This window comes from Triticum aestivum, chromosome 2A (genome assembly GCF_018294505.1).
Source record: "Triticum aestivum cultivar Chinese Spring chromosome 2A, IWGSC CS RefSeq v2.1, whole genome shotgun sequence".
In the NCBI taxonomy this organism is placed as follows: domain Eukaryota; kingdom Viridiplantae; phylum Streptophyta; class Magnoliopsida; order Poales; family Poaceae; genus Triticum; species Triticum aestivum.
In genome coordinates, this window is record NC_057797.1 from 730,614,444 (window position 1) to 730,638,242 (window position 23,799).

Here is a 23,799-nt window from a genome sequence, read left to right on the forward strand (position 1 = left end):
CCATGTGATTTAACATCAATAGTTCACATCACCATGTGATTAACACCCATAGTTCACATCGTCATGTGACCAACACCCAAAGGGTTTACTAGAGTCAATAATCTAGTTCACATCGCTATGTGATTAATACCCAAAGAGTACTAAGGTGTGATCATGTTTTGATTGTGAGGGAAGTTTAATCAACGGGTCTGCCACATTCAGATTCGTATGTATTTTGCAAAAATTTCTATGTCAACAATGCTCTGCACGGAGCTACTCTAGCTAATTGCTCCCACTTTCAATATGTATCCAAATTGAGACTTTGAGTCATCTGGATCAGTGTCAAAACTTGCATCGACGTAACCCTTTACGATGAACCTTTTGTCACCTCCATAATCGAGAAACATATCCTTATTCCACTAAGGATAATTTTGACTAACGTCCAGTGATCTACTCCTAGATCACTATTGTACTCTCTTGCCAAACTCAGGGCAGGGTATATAATAGGTCTGGTACACAACATGGCATACTTTATAGAACCTATGGCTGAGGCATAAGGAATGACTTTCATTCTCTCTCTATCTTCTGTCGTGGTCGGGTTTTGCGTCTTACTCAACTTCACACCTTGTAACACAGGCAAGAATTCCTTCTTTGACTGTTCCATTTTGAACTACTTCAAAATCTTGTCAAGGTATGTACTCATTGAAAAACTTATCAAGCGTCTTGATCTATCTCTATAGATCTTGATGCTCAATAGGTAACCAGCTTCACCGAGGTCTTTCTTTGAAAAACTCCTTTCAAGTATTCCTTTATGCTTTGCAGAATAATTCTACATTATCTCCGATCAATAATATGTCATTCACATATACTTATCAGAAATGTTGTAGTGCTCCCACTCACTTTCTTGTAAATACAGGCTTCTCCAAAAGTCTGTACAAAACCAAATGCTTTGATCACACTATCAAAGCATTTATTCCAACTCCAAGAGGCTTGCACAAGTCCATAAATGGATCGCTGGAGCTTGCACACTTTGTTAGCTCCCTTTGGATCGACAAAATCTTTCGGTTGCATCATATACAACTCTTCTTCCAGAAATCTATTCAGGAATGCAGTTTTGACATCCATTTGCCAAATTTTATAATCATAAAATGCGGTAATTGCTAACATGATTCGGACAGACTTGAGCATCGCTACGAGTGAGAAGGTCTCATCGTAGTCAATCCCTTGAACTTGTCGAAAACCTTTCGCAACAAATCGAGCTTTATAGACAGTCACTACACCACGATACTGCATTCCCTACAGATATGTGTTGAGAAAAGTCACTTTCGCCGACCGACTGTTGGTTGTAAAAATTTGTAACAGACTATCAGTCGGGAAAACATGTGTACAGTAACAAACGATCGGTCGGGAATGCTAACACATTTATTGTCAAATTATGGGTCGGGAAAGCTCTAATGCCCATCCATACATCGGTCGGGAAATAATCCCGACCAACAGTCCGTGGCGAATGGGCCAGCGCGCGTACATAAAATTTTAGCGCCACCTTTCGGCCCAAGCCCGCGAAACGTTTCCCCCCAACACATATAACTCACCATGCACGGAGAGGAAAAAACCCTAGTCCCTTTCTCATTGCCCGCGCGCGCCGCCATGGGCACCCGGCAGCGGCATCCTCCCTGCCCGCCGCGCCATACTGCCTCCCGCACGACCCTGTTGGCCCGCCGCTTCGCATGCTCGAACCCTCATCTCCTCCCAGGTGCTCTCTCCTCACCTCATCGTCGTCGCGGCGGGCACCGAGCAGATCTGGGGCTTAATCTGCTCCAGATCTTGGGGTGGCGGGTCTTAATCTGCTGCAGAAGGGGGAGACACGCCATGACCAAGCACTCCCCGGAGGCACTGGTGCTTATCTCCCGTGGAAGCTTTCAGGGCGGGTTCCCGGCGAGCGGCGTCGTCAGCTCCGGCACTAACCTCGGAGTGCCCAGGTTCTTGTTCCTCCCTGCTAAAAGACAGACTTCACTAGAGTATCACCTGTGCATCTTTCACCTTTTTTTTCTCTCATCCTCGTAGTCCTAGATGAGCATGACAGTAGAAAATGACGAGATTGCTACCAAGACAAGGCTGCTGTCACTTGAACTGTTGGAGGTTAGTGTACATCGTGGAGGTTGCTATATTTGATTTTCTTTGTTTAGATCATACCTACTGATTCTTTTACCTGCTGGGATTTGTAGGCGTGCGCCCGTGCTCATGTGCCTCCATGTGTGGCTCTCTAATCAGATCTAGGAACTGCCTCCCTTTGCAGCAGGGGCCAAACTATGTGCCACCATATGCATAGTCAGATCTCTAATTAGATGACCTGCCTCCACTATTGTACGCATGTTAAGCTCGGACATTTAATTGCATCTGGTAAGTGGTTGACCATCTAATGATTGATTTTGCAGACCACTACATGCATGTCTGTTTGTATGCTCCGATTAGTCTTGTGCATCTGCCAATCTGGGTGGCTAAATATGTTATGGGAAAGTAGTGGCCTCTGTGATTTAGGACATCTTTTTTTGTTGGGGGTGGGCGAATGATTCAGGGCGTCTGAAACATGTTGGAAAACATATATAGCATTAGATAATAATTAATCTAACGGTTGGTCATATTATGATGCTCAGTAAGGTTAAATAAGTTATACTATAAAATTTTATGCCTTTGTCGTGCTTGTCAGAAAAGATGATAGTAATAGCAATAATATGCAACTATTTATCAGGAAAAATATCTGTATGCACTGTATTTGCAGCACTCAATTGCATGGTTGCTTTAAAAAAATATACGTTAACTTGAGCTAATTAATTAGCACGTGTGTCAGTGTAGTCACGAGCCATCCAAAGGATAGAGAGGATGAGATGAACTCAACAATTTCCAAATTCGACCCTTATTTGGTTAGGCAAGGTTAGCTTTTCTATAGCTTGTATTGATGATTTCGAAAATTATATGAGCAAAATTCGTGGACGTAACCTTTTCCTTTAACCATGCATATTGATGATTCAAAACTTAGATCTATCTTGTATCCATCGCCATAATGGTATTTGAACATTTCCACTGTGCTTTGTACATCTAGATTCTGACACGTCTAGATTCTAACATAACAAAAAAAAGCCTGCCTTCTTTCCTTTAAATTTGATAGTCAAGATCTGTTAGAAGATGTTTTTTAGGGATGGGATCTATTTGAAGATGCCGTCTCATTAAAAAAAGTAACACCACATACATGAAACATCGCAGGTTGTCTCCTTTTTGATGTTTTGTTTCCTTGATTTTTGGTAATACAATTATGAGAAATAACTGGTGATAGACATGTGAATTGTTTTCTTATACGAAATGACAGAAGTATTAATTATCAAGTGGTTGCATGCATTACTTATATTTTTCAGAAAACCAAGAAACATACCAGAGGCATTTTCATTGTGACATGCTTTCTTATAGTAAGGCATCTACCGCTTATTGGGATTTTTGAATAGTGTTGGCCGATACAGATTTGAATATGTTTCTGTCAAAAACTATAACTTTCCTGGGCATTTCAAAATAATTGTTTTATACAACAATTATGGTGACTGATGGTGACATTATGCGATCATGAAGTACACATACCATAAAAGGGGGTCCGACTGAGTTTCTTCCAATAATGAAATTTAAGTGTTGTGGAAGTTGTTTTTTAAGTTCCTGTGATAGGATGCAAAATTTTGTGCTGCACAAATCTATTCAATATTAGAATTTCACCAAGAATGGCATATATTATTTCAAAACTAAATATTTAGGATGCAGGTGCGGTTACAGGAATATCGCAAATATTTCTGAATCTCTTGAAAGTATGCTTTTAATCCAGTTACAGGAATAGGCAGCTATTGCCCTCCTTCTAAAAATCAATTTCATTACAAACTGAAAGCACAAATACCTAATGTTCTGAGTTAAAAAAAAATCTGAAATAGAGTAGTTCCTAGCCCGTACAGGCGCATGGTTTGATGACTAGTTTACTTAGTTGCTTGTGGTCTGTTGTGTTATCATGGTTTTACCAATGTTCACATTCCAAATTAGCAATTAGTTGCTAGTGGGTGTTGTCCATGCTGAATGCTGACTTTATGGATTACAAAACCACTTTGTAATCCATGTCCAGCTTTTAGGTTCTGGCTTTGTAGTGTGGATCATCTACCTCAAATAACGAAATGATGTGAAACTGTGTTAGAGCTTGCTGGTGTGCTGCTTGTCAAGCTTGCTATGCTGTTGTCTGCTAAATTCTGGGTGTACATCGATGCAATTGAACATGGAAACAACTTGAGAACTATTTTTCACATTTTTTTACTAAAAGTTCGAACCACTGAACATGACTACTCCCATATCTCTGAAATGAGAATTTACTAAAGTTTCTACTCGGGCTATTGATAGTTTTGTTTTCATGTTCATGTAAGTAAAATGCCGAATACAAACGACCTTCATTATTATTATTATTATTATTATAATATTAGCAACACAATATGTATTAGCAAACCACAATACAAATGATATCTTTAGTTCCTAGGACAAATTTTAGATGAATTAGTTCATAGAGCAAGCGATACAGAAAAAATGTAAGCGTTGTGTATTTGTGAAGAAGAAAAAGGTGAATTCTCTCTCTTATCTATTTTTCTAGGGTGTCTTGAATAGTCACTTATTCCTGCATGATTTCTCTCCCCTCTAGATATTTTTTGCGTACGCCAACTTGGTTTTGCTTATATTACAGTGAGCTCTGTTCTAGGAGTATACTGGTGTACTGATGTTTGTAATGGTTTTTTTATGTTGTGTGCTGATGTTTGCAATGGTATTTGGTTTCTGTACTCTGCAAGCCTCATGATGCTAATTGAAGTATCCTTTATCATGTTGCAGATGCTTAGCAAATTCTTTCACTGCTACGTGTTGTTAATCACCTGCTTTCTTACTCCTTTCATTTATGTAGGAAAGGCCTAAGAGAGTTATCCCCCATGGGAACAGAGACCAGGATACATTATCTCTCAGGATATATGCAGCAGATTTTTTTTTTAGAAAAACAAAAAAGGGAGCCACCTAGACGCTGCATCCTTGCAACTCGTCAGTTGCTTTGGTATAAAATGATATTGAAGGCAGCTTAGAGAAAATACCATCTTCTCTAGTTGTGGTCCGTAATATTAACTGGTTATTTTGACTTGCAGATGTTCAAGCTGGAGGATGAAGATTGAAGGCTTTGATGTACTGTACGAGAACGAAACAAGCTTCTTGGTGGAAGGCTATGAGGATGGATATCAGGATAGATATGTAGTTGCCCACTACAAGTAGCCAAGGCAGATGATGTGCCTCTGAGATAAATTCCAGAAAACAGAGCAAGAAATTTTTGCTCCAGAAGTGAACCATAATGTTTCCTCTATTTAATTAGTTACATTAGCTTATAGGAAACTTGAGTGGTCATTTGTTCATAACAGATGAACTATTTATATGTGAAAATTAATGAATGTGTGTTGGTATTGTTTGGTTCTGGTTTAATATTGTTGGACAACATGCATGTTACAGTTATGGATTATGAAACTTGATTGAGGGTTAACAGATGTTGGTCCATAAAAGAAATCCTGTCAGGCAGTCAGTTGGGAAAGGATAATGCCCTATCAAATCTGGATATTGGAGGGATAACATAATGTTTGTTGGGAAAGAGTACCCTGTCAGATAGTTGGTCGGGGAAGCCCATGTTAGCCCCAATAGATTGTTGGTCGGGAAAGTTTACCATGTCTGATAGTCGGTCGGGAAAGGCCGGTAGCAACCCCAACGGACTATCGGTCGGGAAAGGCCCATGGCTGGCCCAACAGAATGTTGGTCGGGAAAGATGCACCATAGACGACATACGGTCGGTCGGGAAAGGTATGTCGGTCGGGAAAGTGCTTTCCTGTCCGGACTTTCCCCAGCAGACAGGGTCGGTCGGCAATAGTCTTTCCCGACCGACTGTTTGTCAGCGGAACTAGTATTCCCGACCAATTTGGCTGTTGGGAATGTAGTGCTATGGTGTAGTGAGTAACATTGCCGTCAGCGTCAGTCTTCTTCTTGAAGATCCATTTATTCTCAATTGCTTGCCGATCACCGGGCAAGTCAACCAAAGTCCACACTTTATTCTCATACATGGATCCACTAGTAGAAAAAGGGTCAAATGTGAAGCACATTAGTGCCGGTTAGAATTTGAGCCCACACTAATGTGACCATTAGTGCCGGTTCCAATGGCTAGGCGGGCGGGCATCATTAGTACCGGTTCGTGGGTAACCTTTAGTACCGGTTCATGCCATGAACCGGTACTAATGAGGCTGTGTCAGGCTATGGTCAGTCTAGGACCCCCACGAAGACCTTTAGTACCGGTTCATGCCATGAACCGGTACTAGAGTTTCTTTGTAAGCTGATTTTTAGTCCCACCTCGTCAAGAGAGAGGCAGTATGAGCGATTTATAAGCCGTGAGTGCACAGACAATGACGAAGAGTTGCAATGCTCACCTACATGTTGATTAGCTTCAAGCCTTGCGGAATAGCATAGATTGCACTGAGCTATATGCAGTGCAGTCTACACTATTCTGAATGGCTTGAAGCAAATTAACCAGCATTGCACCTCTTTTTTATTTTTAATAACTTATTTGAACTCCGGACTTCTTTTGTGTTCAGTATGCATCATTCAAAGCGATGTCATCAATTTGCAACATGTTCTGACATCATTTGTTGTTTTTCGGTCATTTACCTAATTGTTTAGAGAGCTAAATGACCGTGAAATTGAAAATCACTACAAAATGAATCCTGAAAATGTTGAAACTTGGCATGGTATCATCATATCACCCGCATAGCATGCGCGAAAGAGTAGAGAGGGTCACGGCAAAAACTGGACGCACTTCGTGTACAAACTGGACAAACTCTTTCAGAGTATCAGGGTTTCAGACGAGAACTCATCTGTTACATGGCCACTTCAATGTTTTTTAAACTTATTTGAACTTCAGACTTCTTTTGTATTTAGTATGCAGCATTCAAAGAGACGTCATCAATTTTCAACATGTTCTGACATCATTTGTTGTTTTTCGGTCATTTACCTAATTGTTTAGAGAGCTAAATGACCGTGAAATTGAAAATCACTATAAAATGAATCCTAAAAATGTTGAAACTTGGCATGGTATCATCATATCACCCGCATAGCATGCACGAAAGAGTAGAGAGGGTCACGGCAAAAACTGGACGCACTTCGTGTACAAACTGGACAAACTCTTTCGGAGTATCAGGGTTTCGGACGAGAACTCATCTGTTACATGGCCACTTCAATGTTTTTTAAACTTATTTGGACTCCGGACTTCTTTTGTGTTTAGTATGCAGCATTCAAAGCGACGTCATCAATTTCCAACATGTTTTGACATCATTTGTTGTTTTTCGGTCATTTACCTAATTGTTTAGAGAGCTAAATGACCATGAAATTGAAAATCACTACAAAATGAATCCTGAAAATGTTGAAACTTGGCATGGTATCATCATATCACCCGCATAGCATGCGCGAAAGAGTAGAAAGGGTCACGGCAAAAACTGGACGCACTTCGTGTACAAACTGGACAAACTCTTTCAGAGTATCAGGGTTTCGGACGAGAACTCATCTGTTACATGGCCACTTTAATGTTTTTTAAACTTATTTGAACTCCGGACTTCTTTTGTGTTTAGTATGCAGCATTCAAAGCAACGTCATCAATTTCCAACATGTTCTGACATCATTTGTTGTTTTTCGGTCATTTACCTAATTGTTCAGTATGCAGCATTCAATTTCCAGAAGAAAATAAATAGAAGAAAAGAAATAATGCAGAAAATAAAAAAATTATACAAAAAATTTACTCAAAAATAAATAGAAGAAAAGAAATAATGCAGAAAAGAAAAAACTATATAAAAAACTACTCAAAAATAAATAGAAGAAAATAAATAATGCAGAAAAGAAAAAACTATATAAAAAATTAGGTAAAAACTCATCTGTTACAAACTGGACGCACTTCGTGTACAAACTGGAAATACTCTTTCGGAGTATCAGGGTTTCGGACGAGAACTCATCTGTTACACGGCCACTTCAATGTTTTTTAAACTTATTTGAACTCCGGACTTATTTTGTGTTCAGTATGCAGCATTCAAAGCGACGTCATCAATTTCCAACATGTTCTGACATCATTTGTTGTTTTTCGGTCATTTATCTAATTGTTCAGTATGCAGCATTCAATTTCGAGAAGAAAATAAATAGAAGAAAAGAAATAATACAGAAAATAAAAAAACTATACAAAAAAATTACTCAAAAATAAATAGAAGAAAATAAATAATGCAGAAAAGAAAAAACTATATAAAAAACTACTCAAAAATAAATAGAAGAAAATAAATAATGCAGAAAAGAAAAAACTATATGAAAATTTTGTTGGTGCGCTGCCCAGTGGGCCTGCCAGACCTAGGGTATGCAAATGCAGGCTCAGAAGGGCCAGCAGGCTCACAGAGCAGCGCGCCCTAATTAATTAGGCCCAGAAGCCTACTATATAGAGGAGTTCGAAGAGGTAGCCGCGGCTGGGTTTATAAACCAGTGCGGCTGCCCTTCGCCCGGCGAGGTGGGACTAAACTTTGAGGTGGCAGCGCGAGGCCTTTAGTACCGGTTGGTGGCTCCAACCGGTACTAAAGACCACCCTTTAGTATCGGTTGGAATCACCAACCGGTACTAAAGGCCTGCTCTTCCTGCCTCTTGGCCTGGCCAAAGTTGGCCTTTAGTACCGGTTGATGGCTCTAACCGGTACTAAAGGCCTCTCCTATATATACAACACTTACGAAAATTCAGTTAGATCTCCCACTTCTTTTGTCTCCAACCTCTCGCGCGCCGCTCGAACCCGTCCTCGTCGCCCGTCGTCCGTCGTCGTCGTTGTTGTCCCTGCCGCCGCCTGTCGTCGTCGCCGTCTCGCGCCGCCGCCCCGAACGCCGCGCGCCGCCGTCCGGTGTCGTCCCGCCGCGGTCCCGCACGTCTCTCGCTCTCGCGTATACCCGCCGCGCCGCCGTCCGTCGTCGTCGCACCCGGCCCGTATGGCGGCGCCCCCGCCCGTACGTACGCCGCTGCCCCCGCTCCATACGCCGGCGCCCCCGCTCGTACGTACGGGGCGGCGGCGTACGGGGTCGCACACATACACACATACACACACATGCATATATACGTACACGCTACACACACACATACACACACACACATTTTTTTACTTATTTTCTGTTTTTTAGAAAAGTTAATTAGATGATCGAATTTTTGATTAATGTCGAATGTTAGATGAATTAGCTAGATAGAAAATTGTCGAACTAGAGATTTGAACTAGTCGAATAATTAATATAACTAGTTTATTTTTAGCAAGAAAATTATCGAACTAATTTATTTAGGTATATGAGATTTGAACCAGTTCAATAATTAATATAACTAGTTTATTTTTAGTAAGAAAATTGTCGAACTAGTTTATTTAGGTATATGAGATTTGAACTAGTTCAATAATTAATATAACTAGTTTATTTAGGTATATGAGATTTGAACTAGTTCAATAATTAATATAACTAGTTTATTTTTAGTAAGAAAATTTAGGTATCTGAGATTTGATGATCTAATTAAAATATTATTTTTAATGAGTTTTTCTATTTATTTAATTTTTTATATATTTTGAGTTTATATAAATGTTAGATTAATGTCGAATGTTAGATGAATTAGATAGAAAAGTTAAATATATAGTAATGTCAATTGTTAGAGATGAATATAGTTAGATATATTAATTAATGTCAAATGTTAGATGAATATATATTTGGCTAGATACTAATTAATGTTAGATAGTAATAGGTGTTTAATGTTTCACCTATATGAACGTAGGAAATGTTATCTGACGACGAAAAAGATTTTATTATGTGCGAACACTGTGAAGACCAGCGCGGCCTGTGCGACGGAAATTTCCTTGTTGATGGTAGGCGCTTCAGCATCAAGCTGGATGAGACATTCGAAGTTGATACAATAAGTCACTTTATCAATTATTATTTGAGTGCAAAACTTATGCTTCATTTGCTTCAACTTATAATTTTAAATTTTCACTATTCTACTAGCGCATCCCTTGCCATGCAAGAATTTTTGTCTTGGATAAGATAGGTTTTAGTGCTATAGATGATATGGAGGTAAAGGGAGTTTACTTGAAGACGAAGCATGGGTATACTTTCAACGTCAAATTATATAATGGAGACACATACACCCATTTTGAATGCAAAACTTGGCAAGCACTATGCAAGGCTTATGCATTTGAGCCTGGTATGATTGTCACCTTTGATATTCGTCCGGAAGATGATATTGAAGGTAATATAGACATCTGGGTCGATGTGCAAACGCCTCCAGTTCTACCATTATGTGAGTTTTTCTCAACCATGCATGCATATGTTTATGTCTTTGATACAGTTTGTTCAAAAATAGTTGACAACTAATTTGTATTGTCAGCTTATTTCGGTTCAAGCAAACATGTCCGGCGCTTGGTAGACAGGACCTACTACTGCCCCGGGGCTCAACTAAATTGTGAGGAGATAAGTCATTATGTTTCATGGCTTGAGGATCATAATACTGTCAAGACAAAAAAAATTCCTGAACTTAGAAATGTTAGTACTCAAAACGTGCGACCAATGGTGATCGTATTGAACTACGATCACATCTATAATTGAAAGATGGTACGATTTTAACTATTTGTCCTTAATTAGTGCATCTTTTGCATACATTATTTTTGAAGCTAAACTTTCATTGCTTAGTATATTAATTACTATACGATGTTCTTCAACAGGGACTTCCGATGACAGTTGTGCCTCAGTGGATCGACACTAAAGGTGACATGTCAATGGTTAGCTTACGGCCAAGATATCCTACATTGCACATGAGTTATTCAGGATTTCTGAAAGCGAAGAATGCTTAATAGTGAAAGATTGGAGCAAAATTGTTAACGGTCGCAGAGAAGTACTAGGGGGCAGCAAGGAGAAGCGCAACCCAGATTAGGAGACAGATTCATCTGCATACTCCAGTATGATGAATCAGGAGAGCTATACATGTTCTATGTTATTCTACCTGAAAGGGAGCAGCACTAGTTCATGCTCTTAATTAGTGTCTCATGTCCGTGTCCTGAACTTCGATGTTGGTGATGATTATGTTGAACTCGATGATATCTTTGCTTCTGTTACAAAGTGAATGTTTCCTCTTTAAGCTAGCCAGTGTTGGTGATGATTAGATAGCTAGCAGTAATGACTATGATGATTAAATAGTGGTAATTAGACGACTACGATGATTTTTAGCTAGCTAGAGTTTATTTATTTATTAATATGCGATGATGATGATGATGATGATGATGATGATGACGAGTACAACTCATTGTAACGTAAAACAATCCTAAATTAAATTGATAACACAAATTTAATTGAAAAATACAAAATAAAACAAAAACCCACAAACATTTAGTACCGGTTGGTGTTACCAACCGGTACTAAAGGGCTCCCGGCCCCCGGAGCTGGCTTGTGCCACGTGGTTTCCCTTTAGCACCGGTTCGTGCTGAACCGGTACTAAAGGGGGGGGGCCTTTAGTGCCCACACTTTACTGCCGGTTATGGAACCGACACTAAAGTGCCTTACGAACCGGTGCTATTGCCCGGTTCTGCACTAGTGATCCCATCTCAGATTTCATGGCCTCAAGCCATTTTGCGGAATCTGGGCTCACCATCGCTTCTTCATAGTTCGTAGGTTCGTCATGGTCTAGTAACATAACTTCCAGAACAGGATTACTGTACCACTCTGGTGCGGATCTTACTCTGGTTGATCTACAAGGTTCAGTAACAACTTGATCTGAAGTTTCATGATCATCATCATTTACTTCCTCACTAATTGGTGCAGGTGTCACAGAAACCGGTTTCTGCGATGAACTACTTTCCAACAAGGGAGCAGGTACGGTTACCTCATCAAGTTCTACTTTCCTCCCACTCACTTCTTTCGAGAGAAACTCCTTCTCTAGAAAAACTCTGAATTTAGCAACAAAAGTCTTGCCTTCGGATCTGTGATAGAAGGTGTACCCAACAGTCTCCTTTGGGTATACTATGAAGACACATTTCTCCGATTTGGGTTCGAGCTTATTAGGTTGAAGCTTTTTCACATAAGCATCGCAGCCCCAAACTTTCAGAAACGACAACTTTGGTTTCTTGCCAAACCATAGTTCATAAGGCGTCGTCTCAACGGATTTCGATGGTGCCCTATTTAACGTGAATGCGACCGTCTCTAAAGCATAACCCCAAAATGATAGCAGTAAATCAGTAAGAGACATCATAGATCATACCATATCTAGTAAAGTACGATTACGACGTTCGGACACACCATTACGCTGTGGTGTTCCGGGTGGCGTGAGTTGCGAAACTATTCTGCATTGTTTCAAATGAAGACCAAACTCATAACTCAAATATTCTCCTCCACGATCAGATCGTAGAAACTTTATTTTCTTGTTACGTGATTCTCAACTTCACTCTGAAATTCTTTAAACTTTTCAAACGTTTCAGACTTATGTTTCATTAAGTAGATATACCCATATCTGCTTAAGTCATCTGTGAAGGTGAGAAAATAACGATATCCGCCACGAGCCTCAACATTCATCGGACCACATACATCTGTATGTATGATCCCCAACAAATCTGTTGCTCTCTCCATAGTACCGGAGAACGGCGTTTTAGTCATCTTGCCCATGAGGCACGGTTCACAAGTATCAAGTGATTCATAATCAAGTGGTTCCAAAAGTCCATCAGTATGGAGTTTCTTCATGCGCTTTACACTGATATGACCTAAACAGCAGTTCCACAAATAAGTTGCACTATCATTATCAACTCTGCATCTTTTGGCTTCAATATTATGAATATGTGTATCACCACTATCGAGATTTAACAAAAATAGACCACTCTTCAAGGGTGCATGACCATAAAAGAGATTACTCATATAAATAGAACAACCATTATTCTCTGATTTTAAATGAATAACCGTCTCGCATCAAACAAGATCCAGATATAATGTTCATGCTCAACGCTGGCACCAAATAACAATTATTTAGGTCTAATACTAATCCCGAAGGTAGATGTAGAGGTAGCGTGCCGACCGCAATCACATCGACTTTGGAACCATTTCCCACGCGCATCGTCACCTCGTCCTTAGCCAATCTTCGCTTGATCCGTAGCCCCTGTTTCGAGTTGCAAATGTTAGCAATAGAACCAGTATCAAATACCCAGGTGCTACTGCGAGCATTAGTAAGGTACACATCAATAACATGTATATCACATATACCTTTGTTCACTTTGCCATCCTTCTTATCCGCCAAATACTTGGGGCAATTCCGCTTCCAGTGACCAGTCTGCTTGCAGTAGAAGCACTCAGTCTTAGGCTTAGGTCCAGACTTGGGTTTCTTCTCCTGAGCAGCAACTTGTTTGCTGTTCTTCTTGAAGTTCCCTTTCTTCTTCCCTTTGCCCTTTTTCTTGAAACTGGTGGTCTTATCGACCATCAACACTTGATGCTCCTTCTTGATTTCTACCTCCGCGGCTTTTAGCATTGCGAAGAGCTCAAGAATAGTCTTATTCATCCCTTGCATATTATAGTTCATCACGAAGCTTTTGTAGCTTGGTGGCAGTGATTGAAGAACTCTGTCAATGACACTATCAACAGGAAGATTAACCCCCAGTTGAGTCAAGTGATTATGACATTTTGAGTATATGTTCACTGACAGAACTATTTTCCTCCATCTTGCAGCTATAGAACTTATTGGAGACTTCATATCTCTCAATCCGGGCATTTGCTTGAAATATTAACTTCAACTCTTGGAACATCTCATATGCTCCATGACGTTCAAAACGTCGTTGAAGACCCGGTTCTAAGCCGTAAAGCATGGCACACTGAACTATCGAGTAGTCATCAGCTTTGCTCTGCCAGACGTTCTTAACGTTGTTAGTTGCATCAGCAGCAGGCTTGGCACTCAGCAGTGCTTCCAGGACATAATTCTTCTGAGCAGCAATGGGGATAATCCTCAAGTTACGGACCCAGTCCGTGTAATTGCTACCATCATCTTTCAACTTTGCTTTCTCAAGGAACGCACTAAAATTCAACGGAACAATAGCACGAGTCATCTATCTACAATCAACATAGACAAGCAAGATACTATCAGGTACTAAGTTCATGATAAATTTAAGTTCAATTAATCATATTACTTAAGAACTCCCACTTAGATAGACATCCCTCTAATCCTCTAAGTGATCATGTGATCCATATCAACTAAACCATGTTCGACCATCACGTGAGATGGAGTAGTTTCAATGGTGAACATCACTATGTTGATCATATCTACTATATGATTCACGCTCGACCTTTCGGTCTCCGTGTTCTGAGGCCATAGCTGTTATATGCTAGGCTCGTCAAGTTTAACCTGAGTATTCCGCGTGTGCAACTGTTTTGCACCCGTTGTATTTGAACGTAGAGCCTATCACACCCGATCATCACGTGGTGTCTCAGCACAAAAAACTTTTGCAACGGTGCATACTCAGGGAGAACACTTTATACTTTGATAATTTAGTGAGGGATCATCTTATAATGCTACCGTCAATCAAAGCAAGATAAGATGCATAAAAGATAAACATCACATGCAATCAATATAAGTGATATGATATGGCCATCATCATCTTGTGCTTATGATCTCCATCTCAGAAGCACCGTCATGATTACCATTGTCACCGGCGCGACACCTTGATCTCCATCGTAGCATCATTCTCGTCTCACCAATCTTATGCTTCTACGACTATCGCTACCGCTTAGTGATAAAGTAAAGCATTACAGGGCGATTGCATTGCATACAATAAAAGCGGCAACCATATGGCTCCTGCCAGTTGCCGATAACTCGGTTACGAAACATGATCATCTCATACAATAAAGTTTAGCATCATGTCTTGACCATATCACATCACAACATGCCCTGCAGAAACAAGTTAGACGTCCTCTACTTTGTTGTTGCAAATTTTACGTGGCTGCTACGGGCTTAGCAAGAACCGTTCTTACATACGCGTCAAAACCACAACGATAGTTTGTCAAGTTGGTGTTGTTTTAACCTTCGCAAAGACCGGGTGTAGCCACACTCGGTTCAACTAAAGTTAGAGAAACTGACACCCGCCAGCCATCTGTGTGCAAAGCACGTCGGGTAGAACCAGCCTCGCGTAAGCGTACGCGTAATGTTGGTCTGGGCCGCTTCATCCAACAATACCGCCGAACCAAATATGACATGCTGGTAAGCAGTATGACTTATAACGCCCACAACTCACTTATGTTCTACTCATGCATATGACATCTACGCATAAAACCAGGCTCGGATGCCACTGTTGGGGAACGTAGTAATTTCAAAAAAAATCCTACGCACACGCAAGATCATGGTGATGCACAGCAACGAGAGGGGAGAGTGTTGTCCACGTACCCTCGTAGACCGAAAGCGGAAGCGTTAGCACAACGCGGTTGATGTATTCGTACGTCTTCACGATCCGACCGATCAAGTACCGAACGTACGGCACCTCCGAGTTCAGCACACGTTCAGCCCGGTGACGTCCGTCGAACTCCGATCCTGCCGAGTGTTGAGGGAGAGTTTCGTCAGCACGACGGCATGGTGACGATGATGATGTTCTACCAACGCAGGGCTTCGCCTAAGCACTGCTACAGTATTATCGAGGTGGACTATGGTGGAGGGGGGCACCGCACACGGCTAAAAGATCAAACGATCAATTGTTGTGTCTCTAGGGTGCCCCCTGCCCCTGTATATAAAGGAGCAAGGGGGGTGCGGCCGGCCAGGAGAGAGGGCGCGCCAGGAGGAGTCTGATACGTCTCCAATGTATCTATAATTTTTGATTGCTCCATGCTATATTACTTACTGTTTTGAATGTTTATGGGCTTTATTATACACTTTTATATCACTTTTGGTACTAACCTATTAACCCAGAGCCCAGTGCCAGTTTCTGTTTTTACCCTATTTTAGGGTTTCGAAGAAAAGGGAAATCAAACGGAGTCCAATTGACCTGAAACTTCACGGAACTCACTTTTGGAAGGAAAAAAGCCTAGAAGACTTGGAGTGCACGTCGGGGGATCTGCGAGGAGGTCACGAGGCAGGGGGCGCGCCCACCCCCTGGGCGCGCCCTCCACCCTCGTGAGCCCCTCGTGGCCCCCCTGACGTACTTATTCCGCCTATAATTCTCCATATACCCTAAAAACATCCGTGAGCACAATAGATCGGGAGTTACGCCGCCAGAAGCCTATGTAGCCACCGAAAGCCAATCTAGACCCGTTCCGGCACCCTGCCGGAGGGGGAATCCTTCTCCGGTGGCCATCTTCATCATCCCGGTGCTCTCCATGATGAGGAGGGAGTAGTTCTCCCTCGGGGCTGAGGGTATGTACCAGTAGCTATGTGTTTGATCTCTCTCTCTCTCTCATGTTTTTGAGGTGATACGATCTTGATGTATCGCGAGCTTTGCTATTATAGTTGGATCCTATGATGTTTTCTCCCCCCTCTACTCTCTTGTAATGAATTGAGTTTCCCCTTTGAAGTTATCTTATCGGATTGAGTCTTTAAAGATTTGAGAACACTTGATGTATGTCTTGCCATGGATATCTGTGGTGACAACGGGATATCACGTGATTCACTTGATGTATGCTCTGGTGATCAACTAGCGAGTTCCACCCATGAACCTATGCATAGGGGTTAGCACATGTTTTCATCGTGATTCTCCGGTAGAAACTTTGGGGCACTCTTTGAGGTCCTTTGTGTTGGTTGAATAGATGAATCTGAGATTGTGTGATGCATATCGTGTAATCATACCCACGGATACTTGAGGTGACCTTGGAGTATCTAGGTGATATTAGGGTTTTGGTTGATGTCGGTGTCAAAACCAGCGGATCTCGGGTAGGGGGTCCCGAACTGTGCGTCTAGGCCGGATGGTAACAGGAGGCAAGGAACACGATGTTTTACCCAGGTTCGGGCCCTCTTGATGGAGGTAAAACCCTACGTCCTGCTTTATTAATATTGATGATATGGATAGTACAAGAGTAGATCTACCACGAGATCAAGGAGGCTAAACCCTAAAAGCTAGCCTATGGTATGGTTGTTGTATGATGAAGTTGTCCTACGGACTAAAACCCTCCAGTTTATATAGACACCGGAGAGGGTTAGGGTTACACAAAGTCAGTTACAATGGTAGGAGATCTTGAATATCCGCATCGCCAAGCTTGCCTTCCACGCCAAGGAAAGTCCCATCCGGACACAGGACGAAGTCTTCAATCTTGTATCTTCATAGTCCTGGAGTCCGGCTGAAGGTATAGTCCGGCTACCCGAACACCCCCTAATCCAGGACTCCCTCAGTAGCCCCTGAACCAGGCTTCAATGACGACGAGTCCGGCGCGTAGATTGTCTTCGGCATTGCAAGGCGGGTTCCTCCTCCAAATTCTTCATAAAAGTTTGTAAACACCAAGAGTAGTGTCCGGCTCTGCAAAATAAGTTTCCACGTATTGCCACAGAGAGAATAAAATTAACACAAATCTAATCTGCTGACGTATTCCGTAGAGAGACATCACACTACGGCCAAGCCTTCATTCGAATCGTTTTCACTTTTCCACCTCAGCATGTTTTGCGAGGCGGTTTCCTTGGCACGTCTTGTCAAAGCAGAGATCGTGTCCCCCATTTACGGGATTCTCATCAATACGGACGTGGGTAACCCAACCGCGCCATTTATCACGGCGCTTGGGAGGCAAGCGAGTTTTACTAGGCTGGTGGGGACGCATAGTCGCATCCGCTCATATAAGGGGATAAGGATCCACCTTTTTACCTACGCCTTCTTCCTCCTTTGCCTATCCATCTTCTGCGCACCCGAGCTCCAGCGCCCAAGCCCGCACTTCCTACCTCAACCTTCTCCAACAATGTCCGGAGCGGGAGGCAAGTGGATGGTCTCCTCCGTCACGGAGGGCCATGTCAAAAGGCTAAGGAAGGCCGGATACCTGTCCAAAGACATCGCGCACCGGCTTCCTGAGGAGGGGCAGCTTCTCCCCACCCCAAGGCCCCATGAGAGGGTAGTATTTCTTCCCCACTTCCTCCGCGGACTGGGTTTTCCTCTCCACCCATTTGTCCGCGGGCTCATGTTCTACTATGGCCTAGATTTCCACGATCTGGCCCCGAACTTCATCCTCAATATCTCGGCGTTTATCGTCGTGTGCGAGGCTTTCCTCTGCATCCGCCCCCATTTCGGCCTCTGGCTCAAGACCTTCAACGTCAAGCCAAAGGTGGTGCGCGGCAACCAGGCGGAGTGCGGAGGTGCCATGGCGGGCAAAATAGCCAACGTCCTATGGCTCGAGGTCTCCTTTGTGGAGACCTTGAAGGGGTGGCAGTCAGGGTGGTTTTACATCACCGAGCCACGCGATCCGAAGTGGATCGCAGCCCCTGAATTCCGATCCGGACCCCCTACGCGGCTCACGTCCTGGAAGGAGACGGGCTTGTCGTGGGGCGACGAAGAAGAGGTGACCGGACTGCAAAAATGCATCCAGTCCCTGGTGAACAAGCAGCTCAAGCTTGTCAACGTAGTCCAGGTCATGCTCGTCCGCCGGATCCTTCCGTGTCAAGAACGGGACTTCAATTTGTGGGAGTTCAACCCGGCGCAGCACCGACCTCTGAGCAGGCTCTTCGACACGACGTACGAAGATGTCTGGAAGGGGCTAACCAAAGGCGCCGAGGCTCCCACATCCGCCTCCGAAGACCGCGGATTCAGCTCGCAGCGTCCTGCTGGCGAGGTAAAATATTTTCATCTTTTACAGGATGTTAAGTTTTCTTCATAGTTTGACTCTATGCGGGATCTAAACTCCCTCACCTTTGACAGGATTGGCAGGCGAAGTCCGGACTGATTAACTGTCCGGCTCCCTTGCCCGAAGACCCAGCCCCTGCTCTCCTAGTGAAGCTGCTGGTTCCGGCACCTTATGTGGTGCCGGAGAAGAAGGCCAAGAAGAAGAAGGCCACGGGGACTCGAAAGAGTTCCCGGCATATGGTGGTGTCGGACTCGTCGTCCGATGAGTCCGAGACGCACTCCTCCCGTGAAGACGAGGAGGAGGAAGAAGAGACCTCTCCCCCTCCAGCGGGGGGAGGAAAGAAGAGGAAGGCCGCCCTAGTAGGGGAGGCCGAAGGGTCCAAGAAGAGGAAAACCCCTCCGCCGGACTACGCCCCCGACGCCGACGAGGACGAAGAGGAGTGGCCGGACAGGGCCAAGCGTCCGGCGAAATCGTAAGTGTTCGGATACCAGAGTAACTCATGATATTCCTTTTGTTGCGCAGCTTTCCCTAATGTCGAATATAATCATGCAGCCCGCCCAAGGACGGGCTCGACGAGTCGTCGAGCGGCTCCCTGGATTCATCGGACGTGAATTCAGTTCCGCCCGCTGCCTCCCCCTGTGCTGCGGATGACGCCGAAGTGGCGTCGCGACAAGCTCCGGGGCAAGAGGAGGTGGTCCAGGAGGAGCCGCGAGGCGACCTCCCGGACTCCAGGAGTAAAGGGGACAAGACCCCCCAGGGCTCCAAGTCCGGCTTTAAGCCAGACACCGCGCCGGAATCATCAACGGTTCCGGACCGCGGCAGGCGAACTCCTGCCAAGAGGAGCAAGCCTATTGAGCCGGCGTCCTCCGTCCAACCGGAGGCGCCGGACAATCTGCTGGAGGTGCTTAAGGGCGCCTCCATCGACGAGGAGCACCGTACCATCATGAGTACGGTGGTCCAGAAGGTTCGGTCCGCCAAAAGCGGACTTACTGAAGCTTGTGCTAGCCTTCTAACAGGCTTCGAGGTAAGTAGAAATATGTAAAAATATTACCGCATAGACAGTACCCCCTGATGCTCTGTTTGGCGTTCGGAAAGAAAAGCCGAATAGAGGATCTATTAAATATCGCAGGAGTCTAACTAAAAAGGAGTCAATATACGTATGCAGGCTTCGCTGCTGGCCACCGCCGCACTGACTGCGGAGGTGGGTGCCCTGAAGCAGGGCCTCGAGCGGACCGAGCAAGAGCTCGGCCTTGCCAAACGGCAGCTCGAGGAGAAAGAAGGTAAGAGATACCTTATAGAAAAAATGCCTATAAGAAGACGCAATTGCAAAAAATGACAGGAGTATACTGCTTATTGTAGGGGCCACAACTGAGGTGGCGACCCTCAAGCAGGCGCTGTCCGAGGCCAAGAAGAGAGCGGCCACGGAGCGCACCGAGCGGGAGAAATTTGAGGCGCAGGTCGGCGAGGTGCAGCAAGAGCTTCAGGCTCTCATGAAAAAACATGAGAGTTTGGAGCTCGACTCGAAGACGCGAGCGTCCGAGCTTGCTGCGGCCCTTAAAACTGCCAAATCTGCCAAGGCCGAAGCCCAGAAGGCCCTCCAGGAATTGGATGCGGTGAAAAAGATAGCGGCGGGTAAGGCATTCTCTATGCAAAGCAGACATATAAAAGTAAACTACTTGTTACTTACCCGAATCCGGAGCTCTCCAGGGGCATTCGCAGATCTTCCCCGCAGCGTATCCGATGCCGCCGCATTCTACCGAGCCGAGGAAGGCAGCTCGACGGAGAAGGTGTTCTGGTCTCAGTACGCTGAGGCCGGACACCCTGTGCCCTTGAGCGACCAGCTGAAGCAGCTGGTCGAGCTCCACAAGGCGGCCGAACAGGCCCTGAAGGGCTTCATAGTTCGGCTGTGGCCTGGAGAGGCCCTGCCTGGGAGCTACTTCGGACTGGTGCGGCGGCTGGTGGAGGCTTGTCCAAGGCTCGAGGTCATCAAGCGCTCCGTCTGCATCGAAGGTGCCCGTAGGGCCCTTGCCCGTGCAAAGGTGCACTGGGGTAAGCTGGACGGTGAGAAGCTTGTGAGGGACGGGCCGCCGCCGGGGAAGGAGCATCGCAAGCCCGAGAACTATTACAAGGATGTTCTGGCCGGTGCCCGCCTTATGGCGGATGAATGCACCAAGGATGTAATTTTTGAATGAACTCGCTCGTGTTATCCTGTGCGCTGAAAACTTGTTCATATGCGCTAAGCAATGCTTGAATTTAAAATATTACTTTCTGTGCGGCCGTTTATCAAAAAATTGAGAGATGGCCAGTCGTCGGCTTCTGCCCCCATGCCACTAGTGCTGGGGTGTTCGGGATAAACCTGAGCGCTCTTTTTCCCATGATTGGGTCCGTCGAGGGAGGCGCTCAGCACAACGAACAAGGCAATCGGACTATAATGCTTGAACACTCTCACTTAGCCATAGAACTCTATAATTTTAAATTTCGGCGAAGCCCCTAGTATTCGGAAGACCGAGTTCGGGGCGCTATCCACGCCTTGGCCGGACAAAGCCGGTTCCTCGCTCGAAGCGGCATAAGTCTTTAAGGACTCGAAAAACCTCTCGAACAGCGACCGGTCTCTCGCCTCATCATGACAGTCAGTTTTAGCTTTCTCTACTGAGGTGCTCAGCCCAGCTCAACTGGGGCACAATCGCAGTAGTTCTCCTAGTGCTACCTTAGCCGATATAGCGGAACGTAAGGCACCAAAACATAGGAGCCGGGCAAACCCAACTATTGACCCAAATCATGATTCGGAGCCGATGCATATAGTGCTATAAGTTCGGGGTGCCGCACTTGTGAAAGTGTACGGACTTCTCACGCCATATTGATGGGTACTGAAGCCCCTGGCGTATTTTTGCCGTACCACAGTGTACGGATGCAACATGTTATTGATAAACATATATATAAAAAGAGGATAATGCAAAAAATAGACAAAAAGCTATGCATTGTTTATAGAAAGGCTGCTATGAAAGCGGAACGATACAAATAGTGCGATAAGCAAAAGAAATTGGACTATTTAACATGTCCTGGCCAGGGGCAGGCCGCGGAATTGTATTAAAAAACAGGTATACTGCTCGCAATAGAGACCACCTGGGAGTTCCATAATGCGGCGTGGCTTGTCTGCTTTCCTGGATCTTGCATCGTTTGTGCGGCAGTTGAATTGCCGAACGGGTCATCCGAAGTATGGAGTCCTGAGAGTAAGAGAAAAAAAGAAAAAAAGGAATCCGGCAGCCCCTGGTGCGGTTTAAGCCGTATTTCGGGCGTGCCGTGATAGTGCCCCTTCCCCTGTGCCCATGGTATTTCAAGAGCGTAGTTATGTACGCGAAGCACTGGTTTCGCTATATCGCGAGGGCTAGGGTTGGGGCCGCATTGCTACGCTAGCTCAGAACGTGCCAGGCGGTCTTGTTGTAGGGTACTCCGGGCGCGCTTGACAGTGTCCGGCTTTTTGAAGGCCGAACTGGAGAACTGCCTAGAGAGGCTGCTTTGTACTTCTGCTGCGAGCGCTGCCGTGTGCTCCTCCGTTCGGAGGGAGCGTTCAGTGTTCCCATTGACCGTGATTACTCCTCTAGGGCCTGGCATCTTGAGCTTGAGGTATGCATAGTGCGGTACCGCGTTGAATTTTGCGAATGCGGTTCGCCCGAGCAGTGCGTGATAGCCACTACGGAACGGGACTATGTCGAAGATTAACTCCTCGCTTCGGAAGTTATCCGGAGATCCGAAGACCACTTCCAGTGTGACTGAGCCTGTACAGTTGGCTTCTACACCTGGTATGACGCCTTTAAAGGTCGTTTTGGTGGGCTTGATCCTCGAGGGATCTATGCCCATTTTTCGCACTGTATCCTGGTAAAGCAGGTTCAGGCTGCTGCCGCCGTCCATGAGGACTCTTGTGAGATGAAATCCGTCAATGATTGGGTCTAGAACCAATGCGGCGAAGCCGCCGTGACGGATGCTAGTGGGGTGGTCCCTTCGATCAAAGGTGATCGGGCAGGAGGACCATGGGTTGAACTTTGGGGCGACTGGCTCCATCGCATATACGTCCCGTAACGCACGCTTCCGCTCCCTCTTGGGGATGTGGGTTGCGTATATCATGTTCACCGTCCGCACTTGCGGGGGAAATCCCTTCTGTCCACCGTTGTTCGGCGGCCTGGGCTCCTCCTCGTTGTCGCTATACAGCCCCTTGTCTTTGTTTTCGGCTCTTAACTTGCCTGCCTGCTTGAACACCCAACAATCCCTGTTGGTGTGATTGGCTGGCTTTTCGGGGGTGCCATGTATCTGGCACAAGCGGTCGAGTATTCGGTCCAAACTGGACGGGCCCTGAGTATTTCTTTTGAATGGCTTTTTCCGTTGACCGGATTTGTAGCCTCGGAATCCGGCATTAACTGCCGTATCCTCGTTGCTGTCGCTGTTAACGCGGCGCTTTTGTTTGTTCCGACGCGACCTGTCGCTTTTGTCCTTGGTATTCGAATTACCAGGGTTCTTGGTTAAATTGTTGCTGCGAGCTAGCCAGCTGTCTTCTCCCGCGCAAAAGCGGGTCATGAGTGTCGTGAGGGCTGCCATAGATTTCGGCTTTTCCTGTCCCAGGTGCCGGGCAAGCCACTCGTCACGGATATTATGCTTGAAGGCCGCTAAGGCCTCTGCGTCCGGACAGTCGACTATCTGGTTTTTCTTTGTTAGGAACCGTGTCCAGAATTGCCTGGCCGATTCCTCTGGCTGCTGAATTATGTGGCTTAGGTCATCGGCGTCCGGTGGTCGCACATAAGTGCCCTGGAAGTTGTCAAGGAATGCGGCTTCCAGGTCCTCCCAAGAACCGATTGAGTCTGCTGGCAAGCTGTTAAGCCAATGCCGGGCCGGTCCCTTAAGTTTGAGTGGGAGGTATTTGATGGCGTGTAGATCATCACCGCGG

The 23,799-nt window shown here is 44.9% G+C and overlaps 1 long non-coding RNA gene across 1 annotated transcript; it reads left to right on the forward strand.

Annotated features, from left to right (window-relative positions):
* Positions 1–1,588: 1,588 nt before the first annotated feature.
* Positions 1,589–5,482, forward strand: LOC123190648 (uncharacterized). The gene is made up of 5 exons (XR_006496458.1): positions 1,589–1,958; positions 2,044–2,118; positions 2,205–2,379; positions 4,946–5,089; positions 5,178–5,482. It is a non-coding gene; the product is annotated as an uncharacterized lncRNA (long non-coding RNA).
* Positions 5,483–23,799: the final 18,317 nt, after the last annotated feature.